Genomic DNA, 20893 nt, shown 5'->3' with positions numbered 1-20893 from the left:
CTACGTTCACAGATGTTTAAGGGAATGCTTCTGAGAAACGTATCTGGTATCCTCAGGATTCAAACCGTAGGAAACTAAGAAGAAGTTCTAGTAAAATATTCCTTGGTTGTGATTTTTTTTCCGTATCTGCATATCAAAAATATTCAAACATATAATTGAAGTAAAACATTAGCTATGAATTGCTTTAGACATTCATTACATTTACAAGTGTCTGAGTTTAAAAAATAAAAAAATAGATATAGAAAAAAAAATAATCCTATGTTAGCGAAATTCAAACACGAGGCGGTTCAAAAATTTTAAAAGTTTACCACCTGTTTTTACCAAAATTCCTAAAGTTTCAACTGAACTGTTCAAGTTCTTTTTTGTTACGTACTCGTATTGCCAAATCTGCCAAGAAGAGTTTAGAAAATCAATTTGCGGTAGAAGGGGAGAGAAACTACATGGGGTGCATTTTTACGTGACTAGAAGAGGCGATTTTCTCGTTTTACCACTTTACTCAGAACTAGGAAAAGCGCTTGCGTTTCCTGGGAAGAGCGACACTGCACCCAGCATTCTTTCGCACTCTAACCAAGTACTCGAAGCATTTCTTCAAATTACATTACATTGCTAGTCCCCCCCCCACCCACAGTTGGTATCGAGTCAAGAAACTTGAAACTTATCTAAAGAATTCAAAGGTTTTAAAGCAACATTTTACGGCACATTATAATGCTTTAAAAGTATGGCAGAGAAGAAGTATTTATTGTCTTTAAAACTAATTCGAACTTTAAAATTGCCTAAACTTATAATATTCGATTAGAATGCTAAAAGACAGGAATCAATTTAAAAAAATGAATCTCAAGATTACAGCTTTAAATTTATTCCGAGCTATTTTGAAGCATAGAAAAAGTAACGGTTTTACTGTCTGAAGCTTGGCAATGGAAGACAAATATCGATATAAAAATATTCAAAAATGATGATCTTTCTTTTGGTTTTTACGGACGTAAAACAGTAATAATTACTAACGGAAAATTGATTGAAAGTGTAATTAGACGTACGAAACCTTAATAGTAATTTTTTGTGCATGAAGCAATTTTTATTTTACTGATGTTGATTTTCCGTACAAGAAGAAAACAAAAATATGGACACTTATTGTTTGTGTACCTCTAACCTGCATACATTAAGGAGGGCTGTATTCAACTTACCCATAAGTGAAAAATAACAAAAAAGTTTAATTTCCTTCCTTTTTGGCTCAAGTACTTACCTCTAAATTTCTTAAAATGATTCTTAGAACACATTTTGTGCAATAACAGTAAAAAAGAATAAAAGCGTACACAGGAATAGAAACGTTTACAGAAATGCTGAGAATTTAAAATTATAGTTTGAATTTCACTTCGAGTCTTCAATCATGGAAAGATTAACATTTATTAATAGTTAATATTCAATTATAACTTTATGAAGTTCTCATGTTAATTAACCAATTATTTTGATCTTGATCTTTACTATAAGTTCGCGCTCCGTATTCCACACCAGTGAGGAAATTAGCTTTGACTGTATCACTGAGGTTTTGAATCTTGGAAGTAGAGAGACAGCTTCTGGTTCTCGCGTCTATAGTTAGATTTTCTGCAGCTTGTTTAAACCTGATTTTCTGGTTTTGACATACTCGTTAGCCAATTAAATTAGCTTTAGGTGCGGGTAAAACAACTGAGGCAACTTATTTCTTATTTTATTGAATACGTAGTCTTAAACTACGTTTTAAATGCTCATGTTTAATTGCTTGTTATTCTTAATGTATAGAGCCACAAGTGTGGTTTCATCCGTCTTAGTTCAGACTAAATAAAAACGTTATTTAAAAACCTTCTCCTGCATTTGGGAGTTTTTAAGACATAGTGGTAACTCTCTGTCTCGTCTACTAGGATTTGCAGGATTTAACTTAGCTACAAGATACGATAGCATTCATTTAGACACGATATATAATTTTTATCCGAAATCTTTGTATAATTGCTTAAATCAAACGCATACATTCTAATCACAGTAAAGTAAATTACTATCAACATTATCTTTAGGTTAATCTACATTACAGAAGGTTTGTTTAAAAAAGAGTGTGCTAACATATTTTTAATGATCTCTTAGTCTAATAAAGAAGTACCATTATTAAATTTTCAATTATGACAACAATATATTTGAATCCCCAAAGAATAAAAATGTGTTTGCCAAAATTTTCTTGCAAAACTAAGTCTAATTGCCTTTCCATTCTCTACTCGCCGCTATTAATTTTCCTATAGTATGAAATTCATAGAGCTCAGAGCTCCATTATTAATCCTCCCTTGGTTTGAAACACATTTACTAATCTCATTGTATATAGTATAGTATTTAGTTTTTGTGAAACATATTTTTCTTTAAAAGGTGTACTTTTACGTAAGATGTATTATTGTTTATAAAGTTGCATGCATCTACAGGTTGATCCAGAAATCTCTACGGAGAAAAAAAATTCATTCCTGGCAAAATTAAAAAGAGGACTGGATGGGAATAGTTACATTACGGCAAAGTACACGGGTCCTATCCGTCTTACAAAAGAATATCGTTATTACCCAATGCATGAAGATGTTTGCATTAACATACATAATTACGAAGCATATTCAAAGATGTGGTGCAAATAAAAGATATTCATGGGCAAATATAAATGTGTCGCTAGTGCTTCCAATTCTATTGAATTCCTTATTACATGAGAGAGTAAAAGGGATGTGAAAATGCCTCAAACATATCAAAATCCAAATTAAATAACTCAACTTCGGAAGTGGAAAAGCGTCTCAAAGACAGCTGAAGTTAAGTGGCACAACATTTCCAAGTGTTAAAAGCCAAATCAAATAAAGGCGAAATAGTTGGCGGCAAAATGTTTCATAGCCGTATAGTATTCCGAAGAACAGTATTCCGATTGATCTCACTGAGATTGCTCTCAGATAAAATAAAATTAAGTCTGGAAAACCTTTTACCTAGCTCTGCACTTCTGGGAATCGCAATAGGAAATATCACGATTCCCAGGAGTGGATCTCCAAGCTGTTATCAAGAATTCAGGCTGTCAAGATAATGTTACTGTTAACTGTTTTATTCTTTGTGCTTTTATTACTGAACTGTATTTCTTAGCATGAAGCTTATTAAGTTCAAGACATCTTAATAAGCTTATTAAGTTCAGACAATAAGACAAGGCTTATTAAGTTCATCTTTGTCCTATATGCGTAAGGGAGCAATACTATATGTGTAAGGGATATTTATAACGATGGTTAAAAGGACGTTAAATCAATACAACTCTCAAGTGTTTCAGGAGTATATAATATTGTAAATAATTAATTTAAATAAATCAGTTCTTCCTAAAGTAAATTATAAAAAATCTATAGCTATGTCTCCTGAAAATGCTTGTTCTAAAGTAAGATACAAACCAACTACAGCTAAATAGTTGTTCTAAACTAAAATATAAAAACCCTACAGCTCTGTGCCTTGAAAATACGTTAAAATAAACTGAAACAGACTTAAAAGATTAATTTTCTTTTATAGTCACTTTCATCACTTGTTAAAAAATTTATTATATACGTAAATTCATTTATTTATTCTAGTTAATTCTTCGGTTCTTAATGTCAAAATATAACTTCTTTGCTTTCACCACCTTCTTTGAAAGGGTTCAAGATCAATTTTACATTAAAATGTATATAAACCTTTTTAGATAAATTTATGTAGAATTGAAAACTAGAAGGTTCGTTCCTAAATCTAGACCTTAAAACATAAGAATAAGAAAATTCTATTAATGAAGCTTTTCCTTTAATTGCACTTTTTCTTTCTTATTTGTCTTTTTTTACCTTGTTGCATCATTCTACATAAAGCAAACTAATTAAATACATGCGTTCTTTTTTCTACTTAAGGGTGTAAATACATTCTTATTTATTAAATGCTGTATTCTATAATACAAAACTTACACTTTTCGGCTTATACACTTATATTTAAACTTTAGGGTTTAGCGTTTTCGCCTTTCCAGCCTAAGCTAGTGAAATGCTTTGAAAGAGCGTTCATGAGATACCCTACGCAAATTTTCAAATACTTTTCATGAATTTGTTTACACATAATTTGCTATTCACCTGCAATTTTTATACGAGTGTTTTAATTACTCTAATAATAAGAATACAAACTCCTGTTATAAGGTATTTCTTCCACCTTCTTAGCATGCCTTCTTGGTATAGTGGTCAGCACGCTCGGGGTGCAATCGATAGGTTCGAGGTGCGATTACATTCTTAAAAATGAGCAGTGCCCTTGCCGGGCTCATTTTTCATGTCTCCTGCTTCCGAAATAGCCTTCTATCTCTACAGTGGCGCCCGAGCTAAAATGGGTGGTGGAGGATGATTCTCCACCTCCAGGTTTTGGCGATTGGGTCCACTAATCCTCAGTCACCCTCTCAAAGGGTGGTATATAGCGTAATTCTCTCGCCTTCTTAGTATGCCTTCACGGTATAGTGGTAAGCATGGTCAGCGCGTATTCGAGAGGTCAGAGGTTCGAATCCTGACGAGGGCACTGCTCAGTTTTCATGTCTCTTGCTTCGAAATAACCTAATATCTCTACGGGATCTTTCAAAAGCGTAGAGGAAGGGATCCTTCAAGTACCTCTTGATCATTTGTAATATTTATAATTATATACCCCTCATTAAAGTAATATTTCAGTAAAAGTTTCAAAATGCATAAAAATTCTAAGGAATAATTTATAATATTTTTTTTTTAATTTCCAATAGCAACAACCGCTTAATTTATTTTATGTCAGAATCCTTCAAAAAAATTTCTGTTATTATTTTTTCTTCTTTTTTAAGAGTTTATTTCTAGAAATTCTTTGAGATCTTAAGAGTTATTTTCGAGATGCGACGAGAAAATATAAAAACTTACTGAAGAAATAATGAGTGTTTAAAAGGAAAACTGAAATAACAACACTTGTTTAAAAATAAAAAATACTTTTTAACTTCCTCTTGAACAAGCTGCGTAATAGAATTACATCAACGGTTGAAGAATTTGCAAAATGTTATGCAGATTTCTTAAGAAAAGAACTGAATGCATTTTCAGATATTTAAAGATTTGCAAACTTACTTAATATCTACGTTGAATAATTATGAGGAATTACTTCTATTCGGATTTCTTCGCCTTATCTGTCATCATATTTTTAGAAGTCTTTGAGCATGAATATAAATGTTACACTCAGTGATTTTTGCGGTCTGTAAAACTTCAAGACTTCATTTTATAAGTTCTCTATATTTCCCTTGGGATTTAAGAAGTTTAAATAACAATAGGTCCGAAAAAATATAATTAGTTATTTCTATTTTTTAAATTACATTCCTGCTTTTCCTAGATGTGCATATAAATGTGATACATTTTATATATTAATTCCCTTTCTTATTTTTTACTTCTTTAAATTTCCTATGCAGCCCCTTTTCCTTTTATTTCCTGCTTAATTTCTATGAAGCGGTAGTGCATTTAATATACAAACTGAAAAACGTACTAAAAATCACAAACACAATTTGAAGTTTAAATGTCTGTAATTTGTTAATTGTCATAGTGAGACTCGTAATTTTAAACATTTTTATAAATATTTCTTTTCCTGAAATAACGTGTGAGAACTGCTAAGTTAAATAACACTGAGAAAAAGTACAAACAACTTTTTAAAATTTTTTTCCAAATCTTTGATGCGAATTCTTTCACATTCCAGTCAGCATTTTGAAGAACATATTATCTGATGCTATTACAGCATTCAAAAACGTTTTAGTGTAGTCGCAAATAACAGAGAAGCAGTGCATTCAAAGGCATGGTTTGGTTTAGTTCATTATGGCAAAGCAATCAAGATCTATCTGCCTTTAAGTACTTTCAAAGGATATTCTAACATGATATTTGACAATAAGTATCAAAAATTCATATTTTAATAATTAACTGTTTAGTTAAATCCACATATTTATATATAGATAAAGTTGTTTGTACTTTTTAAAGTCATAAATATATATATATATAAAGAAACATAGTAATAGGCCAAAAAATAAAAGCACACACATAAAATTTAACTGGTCTTGTGCTATAGCTGCCAGATTTAAGTAAATAAAACTTGAAGCATCTAAAGTTAAAATTAGATTGGAATCAAAGAAAGACAGTTCCTCAAAACTATTAATAATTGCAAGCGTGGACAATTGCAAGGTTTAACACTCTATCTAAACATATCAAAATTAAAATAAGAATTCATCAGTAGAAGAAACTCGAAAAATAAAAATGCGAAAAGTGAAAAATATACAACATTATAAAAATAAAAAAATATACAAAAGTTAATCTCCTTTTGAGGAAACTCTAATTCAGAACACAACATCAGGGAAAATTGAATTAACTCTTTGCGGCACAGTGTGTCCGTTCTGGACACACCTAAAACTTCCTTCTGTACGCACAGAAAAATTGAATGAAAAAGGATTTATAGGTTACTGTTAAGGCAGAAGTGATCTGGCAACCACGATGGGAGAAAACGACAACGTGGTTAGCTAGCGGCCATTATTAGTGTGCTTGATTGCGTGCTGAGAGGTGCACCTATGCGATGGCAAGAGTGTCCATCCAAACAGAAGTTAAAAGAAATAAAGCTACAGTCCATTAAATCTTAGTGTTTGTGTTTCATGAGTATGTTTATTCTCGAACACATATTTTGTGGTCCGTGCAACCCGGTAGGAAGATTAGTGCCTATGGATAAAGTGCTGGTTAAAAAGCTTAAAGGTGAAGTGTTAAATTGATAAAAAAGTGTGATATGTTACTTCGCATTCGACATAAAAATTAGTGTGTGTTTGGATTTACAAATTTCGGGTTCATTTGGATTACCTCAAACGGAGGTAAGTGAATTTGCTCATATGTTCGGTATTATTAATTAACGTTAATTATGGAAGCACTTTTAATTAAGAAAAGAATTTTAAAGTCAAATATAACGAAAGCGACATCAGACTTCGAAAAATATACTTGTGATGAATTTCAGTTACAACGTTTTGAAAATAAATGTGCAAAATTTAATAATGAGTGTTCAGATATGTTTGATAAATTATTTGTAATAGTTGATGAAAAAGAGTTTGACAAATATGTAACTGAACAACAATTTGTTCAAGACAGTATTGATACTTTGTGGGTTAAGGTTAAACGACAAATGTCAAAATTTAGTGCTAAAGATGCAAGTAATGTAAAGATTGAAAATACCAGTGCTCAAGGTATGAAATTACCTAAATTAAACTTGCCGTCTTTTAGTGGAAATATTCAAGATTGGTTAAGCTTTCGGGATCTTTTCATTTCAAGCATTCATAATAATAATGTATTATCGGATTCCCAAAAGCTCTCGTATTTGAAGTTATCTCTTCATGGCGAAGCAGCTAGGATTATTCAATCAGTCACAATTTGTGACAATAACTATAAAATTGCTTGGGATTTTTTAGAAGAGAGATACTCCAATAAACGTCATCAGGTTTTCGCTCAGATAAAGCGTTTCATGTCAATTTCTCCCATACAAAATGAAAGCCCGTCTTCTATTTTGAAATTAGGAGACACAGTGAATGAAAGTGTAAGGTCTCTGGAAATATTAGACCAAAAAATAGAGGGATTCGCAGAAACATTTCTTGCATATATTGTGCTGCAAAAATTGGATGTTTCCACTCGTCTTTGGTGGGAAAGAGATTCAAAAACAAGTGAGTTACCTAAATTATCTGAGCTTATTACATTTCTAAAAAATCATGCTAGAACTTTGCAGTCGTCAAAGTCATCTAATGTGTTTAATGCAAAAAAGGGTCAACCTATTCAAAAGGTGACTGCCTTAGTGTCAAATGTTAAAGGTCAAGATTTTAAATGTATTTGTTGTAAAAGTATCAATTTTCACAAGTTGTATAAATGTAATTCTTTCTTGAAAATGACTGTAAGTGAACGTCTTGAATTTGTTAAGAAACATAAATTATGCTTTAATTGCTTGGGTTTTAATCCGACTCATACTGCAAAGAACTGTCGTTCAGAATTCAGCTGTTCAAAATGCATGAAAAAACACCATAGTTTACTGCATTTTCCCAATCAAGACATTTCGCATTCACCTGCTACTATAGCGAGTTGTGTGGGGAAGGAGGAAGCACCGGCTAATAGTTCTGACCCTCCTTTAGTAGACAACTCGAATCTAAACCCTGACGCCAGATGTTTTGAAATGTTATCTAATTGCAACCAAATAAACAATTCGGAATTTAGTGGTTCGTCTGTAACTGCTTCACAAGTGATTTCGAAGGAGGTATTACTATCTACTGCTATTATTTATGTTAAAGACTCTTGCGGGAATTTTATTGCTTGTCGAGCTTTACTTGACTGCGGAAGTCAGTGTTCGTGTTTCACCTATGATTTCGCTAATAGGCTTGGAATAAAAGGGAGTAAAATTAACACATCAATTTCATGTTTAAATGGAAAAGCTCTATCGGTAAAATCCAAGCTTACTGCTGTGATATCAAACAAGCGTGATTACCACCGTGCTCTCGAATTCTTTGTTGTACCTAAAATTAATGATTTGGTACCAGTGAATTATTTTAAATTTTTATTTTCACAGCTTCCGAAAAAGATCAAACTAGCGGATCCTCATTTTAACAAGCCCCAGAAAATAGATGCCTTGTTAGGTGCAGAATGCTTTTATGAACTATTGAAGGCTGATCAAATTCACCCACGAAATTCTAATTTAACTCTTCAAAATTCCGTATTTGGATACATTACTACCGGTGTAAATGTTGGTTCAAATTCAGGCAATACGATTCAGTGCGGATTTATGAAAGTCGAAGAAGACTTAAATTCACTAATCAAGTCCTTTTGGGAAATTGAGGCTGTTACAGAATCTCTTAAAATAAAAAATAAAGAAGAAGTAGAATGTGAGGAGCATTTTAGAAAAACCCATCAGAGGGATATTGAGGGTAGATATGTAGTGACGCTACCATTAAGGCAAGATGTTCATTTGGGTGATTCTTCGCAATTAGCCACCCAACGGTTAAATAATTTGTGGAAGAGACTAGACAAAACCCCTGACATGTCTAGGATGTATTGTGAGTTCATGAGTGAATATGAAGCGTTAGGGCATATGCAAAAAATGCAGAGTGTGACGGAAACTCCTAAATACATAATGCCTCATCATGGTGTTTATAAGGCAGACAGCAGTACAACTAAGTTACGAGTGGTATTCGACGCATCGGCTCCTTCATCGTCTGGTTTTTCATTAAACGACTGTTTGATGAATGGAGGTGTAGTTCAAGATGACCTGTTTGCTATCTTGCTACGATTTAGAAAACACAAGGTGGCTTTCACTGCTGATATATGCAAGATGTATCGGCAGATTCGTATAGATCCTGAGCAACGAAAACTTCAATGCATACTTTGGAAAAATACGTTGAATGATGCATTTAATTTTTATCAATTACTTACGGTAACATATGGAACAAAATCAGCGCCTTTTTTAGCAACAAGAGTTTTGAGGCAGTTAGCCTTAGATGAAAAAGATAAGTATCCATTGGCTTCTAAAACGACACTCAACGATTTTTATGTTGATGACATTTTGTCTGGTGCAGAAGATGTCACCTCTGCTGTAGAATTGCAGCGGCAGTTAATAGACATGCTACAATCTGCGAAAATGGAATTGCACAAGTGGTGCTCAAACGAAAAAATTCTTTTAGAACAAGTTCCATTCGAAAAACAAGAGTATCGTTTTGGAGAATCTTCACAAAGCACCGTAAAGACTCTGGGTTTAAGATGGAATCCAGAAGAAGACTCTTTTAGTTTTACTGTTTCTAGTTCGTCAAATATCTGTACAAAACGCACGGTTTTGGCAGATATTGCTAAACTGTTTGATCCTTTAGGTTTCCTAGGGCCTGTAATCATGCGTGCTAAGATATTCCTGCAAAGGCTGTGGCTTTTACATCTAGAGTGGGATGATCCACTTCCTTTCAAAGAGCAACAAGAATGGGAGACATTTCAAAAGGCCCTACCAGAGTTGAAACAAATCAAAGTCCCTCGTTGCACTCTAATAGAATCAATTAAAGAAATTGAGCTCCACTGTTTTGCTGATGCTTCAAAGTTTGGATATGGTGGAGTAATTTACTTGCGCTGTGTCACTAAAATTGGCGAAGTTAAAGTGACTTTACTTTGCAGCAAATCTCGAGTATCGCCTATCAAGGTAATAACCATACCTCGTCTGGAGTTGTGTGCAGCAGAGCTCCTTTCCAAACTTGTGTGTAAGGTAATAACATCTTTGAGTTTATATGTTGACAAAGTTATTCTGTACACAGATTCAACAATTGTGTTAGCCTGGATTGCTACATCTCCTCATCTTCTAAAAGTGTTTGTGTCAAATAGAGTAGCTCGTATCCAAGAGCTAACTAAGGATTTCTGCTGGCAACATGTCAGAACAGCAGACAATCCCGCTGACCTAATTTCTCGCGGTCTGAGACCGGAAATTATTGCTGACAACTCTTTGTGGTTTCAAGGACCAAATTTTCTGCATCAACAGGTCATTAATTATAGTGTTAATAATAACTTTGAAAATTCAAATGAGAACTATGTGCGCGAACTGAAACTTATTTCTAATGTAAATTTGACCGTAACTGTTAAAAATTCTCTTTTGGATTATGTTTTAGTATTACTAATTGTTATGCTAAATTAATTAATGTTTTTGCTTATGTTTTAAGATTTATAAGAAATTGTAGATCCAAGGAAAAACAAGTAGGTCATCTGACAGTAGATGAGGTTTCGTTAAGCGAAAATAAATTACTTTCCTTAGTCCAATGTCAAAACTTTCCTGAAGAATTCAAGAACTTAAGTAAGAGAAGGGAAGTATGTAAAAATAGTCAGTTAAAATTTTTATGTCCCTTTTTAGATGAATCTCAAGTTATTAGAGTAGGTGGTAGACTGCAGGAAGCTAACTTACCCTTTAACACAAAGCACCCTGCTGTCCTGCCAAAAAATCATAAACTGACTCATTTAATTATGTTACACTACCATATTCGAAACTTTCATACTGGAGCACAAGCGCTCTTGCATAGTGTGAGACAAAAATGTTGGCCGATAAGTGGGCGTAACCTTGCTAGAAAGATAGTAAGAGAATGTGTTACGTGTGCCAAAGTAAAACCAGTATTGCTGGATCAAAAGATGGGAAATTTACCATTAAAGAGACTGAATCCATCCTTTCCCTTTAACCATACTGGTGTTGACTTTTGTGGTCCTTTTGGTATAAAGTATACAACTCAAAAGAAGAGCATAGTGCACAAGATTTATGTTGCAATTTTTGTTTGCCTCTTGACTCGTGCAGTCCACCTCGAGGTCGTTTCAAATTTGTCTACAGAATCATTTATTGCTGCTTTGAAGCGATTTATTTCTAGAAGGGGTAAATGCGCAACCTTATTTAGCGATAACGCTCGAAATTTTGTTGGGGCTAGCAATGAATTGAAGCGACTCTACAATTTGTTGAAATACCCTGATGAATTCTTAACCAAATATCTGACATCTGAAAAAATTCATTGGAAGTTTATCCCTCCCAGGGCTCCTCACTTTGGAGGTATCTGGGAGGCAGGTGTTAAGTCGTTTAAGTTTTATCTTAAGCGTGCAGTTGGGAGATTGATTTTTACATTTGAGGAGTTTCTTACAATTTTGAACCAGATTGAAGGAATTTTAAATTCACGTCCAATATCCCCTTTGTCAAATGACACCAATGATTTAGAAGCTCTTACACCCGCACACTTTCTAGTCGGGCGACCTTTAACATCAATAACAGAGCCTGATTTAACTGATTTTTCTGATAGTTCTTTAAAGCGCTGGCAGCGCACTACTAAAGTAACGCAATATTTGTGGAAAAGATGGCAAAATGATTACATCAGTCATTTACAGCAACGATTTAAGTGGTATTTCTCTAAGGATAACGTTAAAAAGGGCACTATAGTTTTAGTAAAGGAAGACAACATGCCCACTTCGACTTGGTTACTGGGTAAAATAGAAGGTTATTTATGGTAAGGATAAAAAGGTTAGAGTTTGTATTGTAAGAATCAAGTCAGGTTTTTTAAAAGGACCAATAACTAAATTAGCTGTACTACCAGTAGATGTTACATAATTTCATGTATATTTCCTGAGTTCAAAAATTGTTATATATATGCATTGTATTTTAATTTAGATGTTGTGCATTTCATGTTCTGTGGTTAATTATGTTTATTGCTTTTGTTCATGTGTATCAATTTAAATTTTGTGATATATGATTTGGACTATATGGTGATTTAAAACTGTTTAATTTTGGTCATTGTTAACTATGTAACAAATGCCCAACCCGGGCGGTATGTTAAGGCAGAAGTGATCTGGCAACCACGATGGGAGAAAACGACAACGTGGTTAGCTAGCGGCCATTATTAGTGTGCTTGATTGCGTGCTGAGAGATGCACCTATGCGATGGCAAGAGTGTCCATCCAAACAGAAGTTAAAAGAAATAAAGCTACAGTCCATTAAATCTTAGTGTTTGTGTTTCATGAGTATGTTTATTCTCGAATAGTTACTATAGGTTACTCCGAACCTTCTTTATTTATAGTAGATGGCAGCTGAACACAAACCATCCATATATTTTAGCCATGTTTAGTTTTTTAAGAAGCTCATTTATCAATGAAATCTTCCAGATTTTTTTAGGGTATAAAAGGAATTTTTTGAAAAGAAATTTCTATGTTATTTTTTGGCTGTATGCTAACGTTGTTCAAGTTTTTGTAATTTTACTTCATAACACACTCGTTCATAAACATATTAGACTGAATTATAAACCAAGTATAATTAATTAGGTAATCCTATAAAAAGAATAAACTAAACCTAGTAAGCAAATAATATATACATTACATTCAGAATTCTAAATGTTTACATAAACTTTTCTCGCAAGGCCTGCCGGGAGAAAGATGTCAAACGTTCTTTGGTCAGACGATTGCAAATGAACGCTAACATGATTAATTTTGTTTTCAACAACCACATTACAGTTTCAATTAAATACACAACAGTGATTAAATTTTGGAATAATTAGTTATAAATAATAATACGGGTAATTTAAGGCGTAATTTATCGGATGCACAATGACAAATTACTACTATTAGATCTGCATTTGGAATAAATATTTTGCACTCTTTCAACTCATTAGACATTACGAACATTGATATTAATTAATTGCAAAGCTTAAACGTTTAAATACTTACTCACTACATATAACAGTGCAAAGTGCATGAGAATAATCTGCATAAAATGAACGAAAAATATTTCAAACAGTAATTGTAAATATTTTCTTATTTACCTGCGCTATACAACCAACATGCATACAGTCATATTTTTTTCTGCAACTAGCTTTCAAACACTTTTCTCCTGATTGGCTAATTTCCAGTCAGTCACGTGATTCTTCCGCGCGGCTTTTGAAACATTATCTGTAATGCTACAAGCAAATCAGCTGTACCCGCTACAGTTTGCTTTCAACCTGTTACCATTACAGGAAATTCTTGTGTAACTTTTTTATTTCTGTAACTTTACAAAACTTTTGCCTGTAAAAGCGAACTTTTTTTTTACAGTGTACAGTAACTAATTTCCATGTTTATAACTTTTATTTGGAAGAATAATCTGCCATCAGCGGAAGTAAAACAGATATTCAAAATCGCATCACATGTTTTTTCCAACTGCTACTTCCTGAGAGTTTCAATAACAGTTTTAATGCTCTTTTAATAATTTAGTATTTTTATCGTTTTTTAGCATCAAGGGAGATAAAAATGAATGAATTGTTTCCAAATAATTTTAAAGACGTTTGTATAGCATTTTATCGTGTCATACCAATGAAAATTGAACTGCCTATACCAAAACTGATCACATATGACCTAATTGAATTAACCAAATCACTCCTTTTTTCCGTTTGAATGCGTTTGTGGTGGCTGTGTAGATCCAAATCACAAGTATGTCACTACAGAGAACTTAAATATACCACAAGGTAATCTATTACAAGAATTGATGAAAATTGGAATAAAATAAAGACACCCACTAAGTTGAACCTACATTCCAAATATGCAAACTGCAAATCATACCTTCAGCGAGCAGTTCCCTAACTATAATTGATTTGTTATGTCAAATCCGAAAGCTCCATTTGCAGTGTGTTCAGTTATACCAATTAGTAAATGAATTATTTCTGCTGAAATTAATATTAACTGCAGTAACTTCACAACCGTTATTTTAATTACTAAGATTTATTTTCGTGTTTTAACACTGACAACTAATAAAATTAACTGAAAATTTAAACGATTACAGGAAAGAAACCTTTCCACTAAATTTTATAGCTGACGTATATTATACTTATTGACGTATTTTAGACATCATACTACCTAAGGTGTTATTCACAAGAAAAGGTTTAGTCTAGTCAAGCTAATTATAGCTAAACTGTAGAGACATTATGTTATTTCAAAGTAGGTGAGAAGAAAAAAGTGCATTGCCCTCGCCAGGACTCGAACCACGGACCTTTCGAATACGCGTCGAGCGTGCTGACCACTACACTACAAAGACATGCTAAAAAGACGGGAGAAATACCTTATAAAACAACGGTATTTGCCATCAATCTTATTTTAGCAGAAGAGCTTTCAGTGATTGTACGTTACGTTGCAGTAAATAAAATATTCACGTAGGTCTCTCTCTTTCCGACAAAAGTCGTTCTGTTAGTTGCAGCTGAAAAAACAATAGTGTAAAATCACTGAAAAGTTTTCAGCTAAAAAAACTTAAAAGTTACTTACAGAAGATAAAAGGCTTTTATTAAAAAAATAAAGTAACAGAGATATTCTGCAGTTTCAAATCTCAATTATTTGGTTTCAAAGAATTTTTCTTCAGCTAGCAGATGTCGCTCAAAACAAACACGATGATGAAATATTATAACGGTCAGGTTTATCAGCTATCATTGTAAATCTTTCTTACTAAAACATACTATATAGAAACGCATTTTAAACAGAGATTTCATAATACCTGCTGTATTTTAATTTGTTTCAAAATTTGCGGTACTCGACCATTCGTGATCAATAAGGCTCAGCATTTCAGATCTTACATTTCATATATCAAATTCGTTTTGATATGAGCTCTCGTCTTTCCTTCTCTGAAATATGATATGAATCTCTAGAGTATAAATTTTAGCGAAAATTTCTAAGAATTTTTCTCTCTTTTTTTAACAAAAATTAAATTTGTATCTGTTCGTCTTGTGGATGAGTGTGCAAGACGGAAAACAACTAAGTGAACTAGATTCTAGGAACTATAAAAGACAGCTCCGTTCACAGGAAAAAATATAAAAGAATTGTTTGCTCTTTCAAGGAAAAAATATTAAACAGTATATCTTCAATTGGATGAAAGGACAAGAAATTTAGATGTTGGACTTTTATGTGAATTTAATTGAACATATACATCAATCTTTATATAGGAATGGAATAAATTAAAATAACAACGTTTAAATACACTCATGTCCATAAATTAAGGATAATTCGGAATCACGCAGAAATCGAACTCTAAATAAATATTTCACCTGTAAAATCACTACACACATCTTCAAGAATCATACGCAAATTTCAGGAAGTAACCAGATGACACAGATGGTACGTCACAATGACGAGAGTGTAAGAGAGTGATAGTATATAAGGAATACAGGAAAAGAAGTAAAGAGTGATATATAAGGAATACAGGAAAAGAAGTAAAACTGTTCGCGGGCGCTTTATAAGCATTTCAGTGCAATAACCGAATAGTTATGATACAAAGGACGCATTTGGATGATTTTTTACGTGGTAGAATTATCGGCCGTCTGGAATGTGGGCATACCCAACTGGAAGTATCAGACGAACTTGGAATTGCCCAGAGTGTCATCTCCAGGCTTTGGCAACGATTCCAAGATGATGGTAATGTGAGTAGACGTTACAGCAAAGGTCGCCCCAGAGTTACAACGCCCAATTAGGACCGGTATTTGACAGTTACTTCCAAAAGAAATATGCGGAGCTCAGCTTCAGACCTATCTCGTCAGCTCTCTTCAGCCACTGGTATGACAATTTCAAGGCAGACCGTGTACAGACGCTTAGAGCAGATTGGTCTATATGCTCGTAGACCTGTCAGATGCGTTCCACTTACTGCAACTCACTGTCGCCTGCGGTTAACCTGGAGTAGAGAGCATGCATTGTGGACACCAAAACAGTGGGCTTGTGTGATGTTTTCCGACGAGTCTAGGTTTAGCTTGCAGTCTGATTCTCGCCGGACTTTCATATGGAGAGCTCCAGATACCCGTTACCACCAAGAAAACATCATTGAACGACACCGTTACGGTGGTGCAGGAGTGCTCGTTTGGGGCGGAATTATTCTGGGTTCCAAAACTGACCTGCATGTTCAAATTGGAACCATGATAAGCCAAATCTATCGTGACGTCATTCTGGAACAACATGTACGTTTGTTTCGGGGCACCATGGGCGCACAATTTGTGTTTATGGATGACAATGCCCGTCTTCATCGTGCAAACATCGTAAGCGAATGCCTTCAACTGGAGGATATCACCCGTATGGACTGGCCAGCATTCTCACCAGACTTGAATCCAGTAGAGCATGTGTGGGACATGCTTGGCCGACGAGTTGCAGCCCGTCAACCTCCTCCTACATGTCTAGCGGAACTTCGGAGAGCATTGCTTTTTCAGTGGTGTAATATCCCCCAAGATCAGATCGATAATTTGATACTCAGCATGCCTAGGCGTTGTACGGACTGTATTGCATCGTCTGGGAGACATACAATGTATTAACAATCATACCAACCATGTAATATTGGTTTTTTGTAAATAGGTCGTTTTTTTTTTTTTTTTTTTTTTTTTTTTTTTTTTTTTGTAATTTGCTCCAGGGAGAAAAAATCGCTAATTTTTTTAATAATATCAAATATATAGCATCTTTTTTTGCTCTTTACCTTTTGTTTAATAAATAAGCTTTACAAATAAGTCAAATTTGTTTTGCTTCTAACTCTTCCTTTGCCTGATTTTGCATTATCCTTAATTTATGGACATGAGTGTAGAATAAAATGTTATATATTCTAACTGTAATAGATTTCAGCGTATATATGTTGCAGGGAATACAATTAAAATACAAAAACAATGTAAAATGTTTGTAAAAACAATGTAAAATGTTTGTAAAAACAATGTAAATGTTTTGCATTTCTTTTTGCAAGATAATTCAGACTCAGATATAGTTTCTTTGGAAAGCCCTCCACTATGTATTTTATTAATAGCCAAATGAAAGAAACTGCGACACTTAAATAATAGTAGATAAATTCATAGTAAAACTGCCCACAAGACGATATATTATAAAATTCAAAATCGATATCGAAAATTAGAGATAAAAAAAATCTCAATGTTATATGTTATTAAAGAAAATTTCTACGCTTCTGAAAGAATTTGACTTAGGTACCTCATCGCTCCCCCAGTCGCCCTTTAAAAGGGGGAGTATATAAAGTATTTCTCCCGCCTTCCTAGCGTACCTTCGTGGTGTAGTGGTTCTGCACGTTGTGCCGGCATTCCAGAGGTCCGTGGTTCGATTCACAGCGAAGGCGTTGCTAATTTTTCATGTCTCGTATATTAGAAAAAATGTCTCGTATATTAGAAAAAATGTCTCGTATATTAGAAAAAATGTCTCGTATATTAGACATTAGGAATTTCCAACCAAATAATATAAACGCAAAGATACCATAATTTCATATATAAAATGATCGGGCATTTCTTTTGTTTTTTACTTGATTCTAAAAATTTCTTTAAATTACTAACTACCTTTAAATGAGAGTTTTACGTTGTATCATTTAATATGTACTCGAAGATAAGAAATCATTTAGATACCTTCTTGTCGAGCGGGTTTTAAATAATCTGTCATATAAAAGTTACTTTCGCCGCAAAATTAATTAAGCTTTTACAGTTCAGACTTCTGATTTCGAAAACCTCATTACATTTCCGAAAATTCATTTACGCTAATACTTGGCGTATTTGTACATTTGAACTATTCTCATTAGACATGTCCCATTCATCAAAAGATTTTTCTCATTTAAAGTTAATTCAAGCAAAAATTCATAAATTTAGCCCCAAACATTATTAATTGTGTTACCCTTAAGACTAGAGATCGAATAATTTTAAATTTTCTCGATAGAAAATTAATTGAATGTGATACTGAAGTACCTTGAATATAGAATATTATTTTTGGAATTTCTGAAATTAAAAACTGTTCTCTGCAACTGGTGATTATAAAATAACAGATTCGAATCAGTTCTTATTTTAAAATAAAAAACGTTGTTAGCTTGTAGTGTCCAGGTGGATTAACTTCTATTTGTATACTGGAGTAGCAGGAAACTACACAGAAGAAGGGTTCAAAGCCTCTAAATTAACTCTTTAAAATTTACACTGCGTCAACTCGACGCTAACAAACATCGCCTCTACTTGGGCGGTAACAGAAAAAAGGCAGTTAATTGAAAATCAAAAGTTGAAATGTTTAACAAGTGCTAAACTAAACTACAGGGCTCAGCGAGATATCTTCTCTATAACTAGTGGCAGCAGATAAATGCATTTAAGCCACTTGAACCAGCAATCAGCAATAGTACCTACGGCAGAGACGGTTGCTCGAGCCTAACTCTCTAACTTCCCTTCTAAAACCTCCGTATTTAAACTTTCCTCCTGAAAGTAGAATTTGCATTCACGTCACGCGCGCTACCAAATTTAACTATTCTGGCACTAACAGTTAGGGGAATGAAGGCTTATAGGAAAGTCTGAACTAAAATTTAAATTATTAGTTAAAATAAATATAAATCCCTACAAGCTATTAATAAGTATGGGAAAGTGCTAGAGAGCTATTTGTTTTATGAGGGTTATCTTTGTGGGTGATGTTTTAAGGAAACAAGCTAGCCTTCTCGTTACATATGAAGAATGAAGTGTAGAAACATCATGTAGTTAACCGGTTTGTCCTGAACAGAACAGGGCACGAACTACCAGAGTTACTCTGTCTTATTTAGTTGATCATTGGCGGGATTAAACAAAAGGAATAATAAGTTTGACAGACATAAATATCAATGTTTTGATGTAGTGAATGCATTTGATTTGCGTACATATGAGTTGTTTCATAATAAATTAAACTTTCTTGCAGACAGTCATTTTTGTTTTCAAGAAAACTCCTTTCTGCTATGCGAATAGTCTTCGAGAGTTCATACGTTAAAAACTGAGTCACGTTTTGAATTCCATACATTTCTTAAGTGAACAAAATTATGGATACAGAGTTGGTCTGCAAATAAAGTACCTTCTAAATCACCTAAACTTCCTAATAACGAAAAACAAAATAATAATAAATTCTATACAGTTGTAATCCATGTAGTATTACTAGCGCCTGTGATTCATTGTGGTGACAGCGCAGTGCTCAAACGATTACGTGATCCTAAGGTATTGCTACATTTTATGTATAGCTATCTGAGTAATTGTTACGTCCAGGCAACTACCGACTAAGTTGTTTACACAGCATACATTAATAGAGGCTGCTCTCATTGATTCTGTTTGTGCCAGCTTGTAGAGCGATTAGGTACTTGTCAGAGCAGGAAACGAACAAAATCAGCAATACCCTTTCTGAGATTCGAATTCTAGTACTTCTGATTGTTAGCGAAAAATGCTTCCAATTACAACACGAAGGTCTACGGTAAAGAAGGAGAAATATTTCTTACATTTCTCCCCATTTAAATGTAGAGTGCGGACGCGGGGACCCAGTCGCCACATACAGGTGGTGACGAATTACCTTCCATCACATTTTATTTCAGACTCCTTGTAAAGTCATCAGAATGATTTCGAAGTGGGAAACAAGAAGAAGCAGAGTGCTCTCGCCTTCTGTCTCCGAACCTCTTGACTGTTAGATGGACGCGCTTCCAGTAGCACCATGAAGGCACGTGATAAGAAAGAGAAAAATTCCTTGCAAGCTGTTCTGGATCTAATATACGAAGGAGACTAACATACTCCAGAAACCCACCATTAGTCATGCAGTTCGTAGGGTGACTAAAAGTATGGTATGCAGCGTTCACATTGCACAATAGAAATGATGCTATCATAATACTTGAGTATGTAAACAATGTTCTCGTTGCCACGAACGACTGAATAAAGGATGAGTACGAGATGAATGTTTGAACTGCTACAGAGCATCTGACAAACTGAATTATTTATTCTTATCTGAACAGAAGCTGATGGCTTTATAACCCAAACCATGGCTGTAATTGTTAACAAATGAAAGAACTCCATGTATCAAGTTTTAAATAAAAATTATAAAATCGCTAAACAACTTACATATATGATTTTCTAGTAGATGATCATATGAAAAGCGAAATTATGTTACACGCATTAAAGAAAAACTCCACAAACTGGCTAACAATATATGCAAGTCAATGACAACTTCCTCACGGATCCTCAAGAATCGATACCAAACGGTAGCAGGAAATATAGAGTTATGAAGAATCTCAAATGAGGAAAAACATTTCACCTCATATAGAGAGTCATCTTAAATTTGCACAACATCCCTTGGTATGGAGCATTTGCCGAGGGTGTCACATTTCCCCTATGAATGGCTTGAGCGTCTATGTGATTATGCCTTTTTCAGATTTATTTTCCGAAAGAGAAAGCACTATGGTGCATGCAGTCAGACGGAAAGTGAACAATAATCTATTATGAAGAAAATACTCCTCTTTCACTCTGCTACTCGGGGGAATTTAATATGCTAACCGATTGCGCAGCACCTGCTACACCAAAACCTAACGCTATACCAATGATTCTAAATGAGAGCTGAGCACTAAGTGAATCATGCGTTCTGAATGACACAAATGTAATATCA

General features: G+C 33.9%; 1 protein-coding gene across 2 annotated transcripts in view; it reads left to right on the top strand.

The window, feature by feature from the left end:
- LOC118190063 (glycine receptor subunit alpha-3-like) overlaps positions 1-20893 on the top strand; it is a 358296-nt gene that overhangs the window by 121605 nt on the left and 215798 nt on the right. The gene's annotated exons all lie outside the window — the stretch shown is intronic.

The sequence above is a fragment of the Stegodyphus dumicola genome, chromosome X2, assembly GCF_044657685.1.
Source record: "Stegodyphus dumicola isolate Sdum_Otavi_A_Nest chromosome X2, ASM4465768v1".
NCBI classification, from domain to species: Eukaryota; Metazoa; Arthropoda; class Arachnida; order Araneae; family Eresidae; genus Stegodyphus; species Stegodyphus dumicola.
This window is presented reverse-complemented; position numbering and strand designations above follow the sequence as displayed.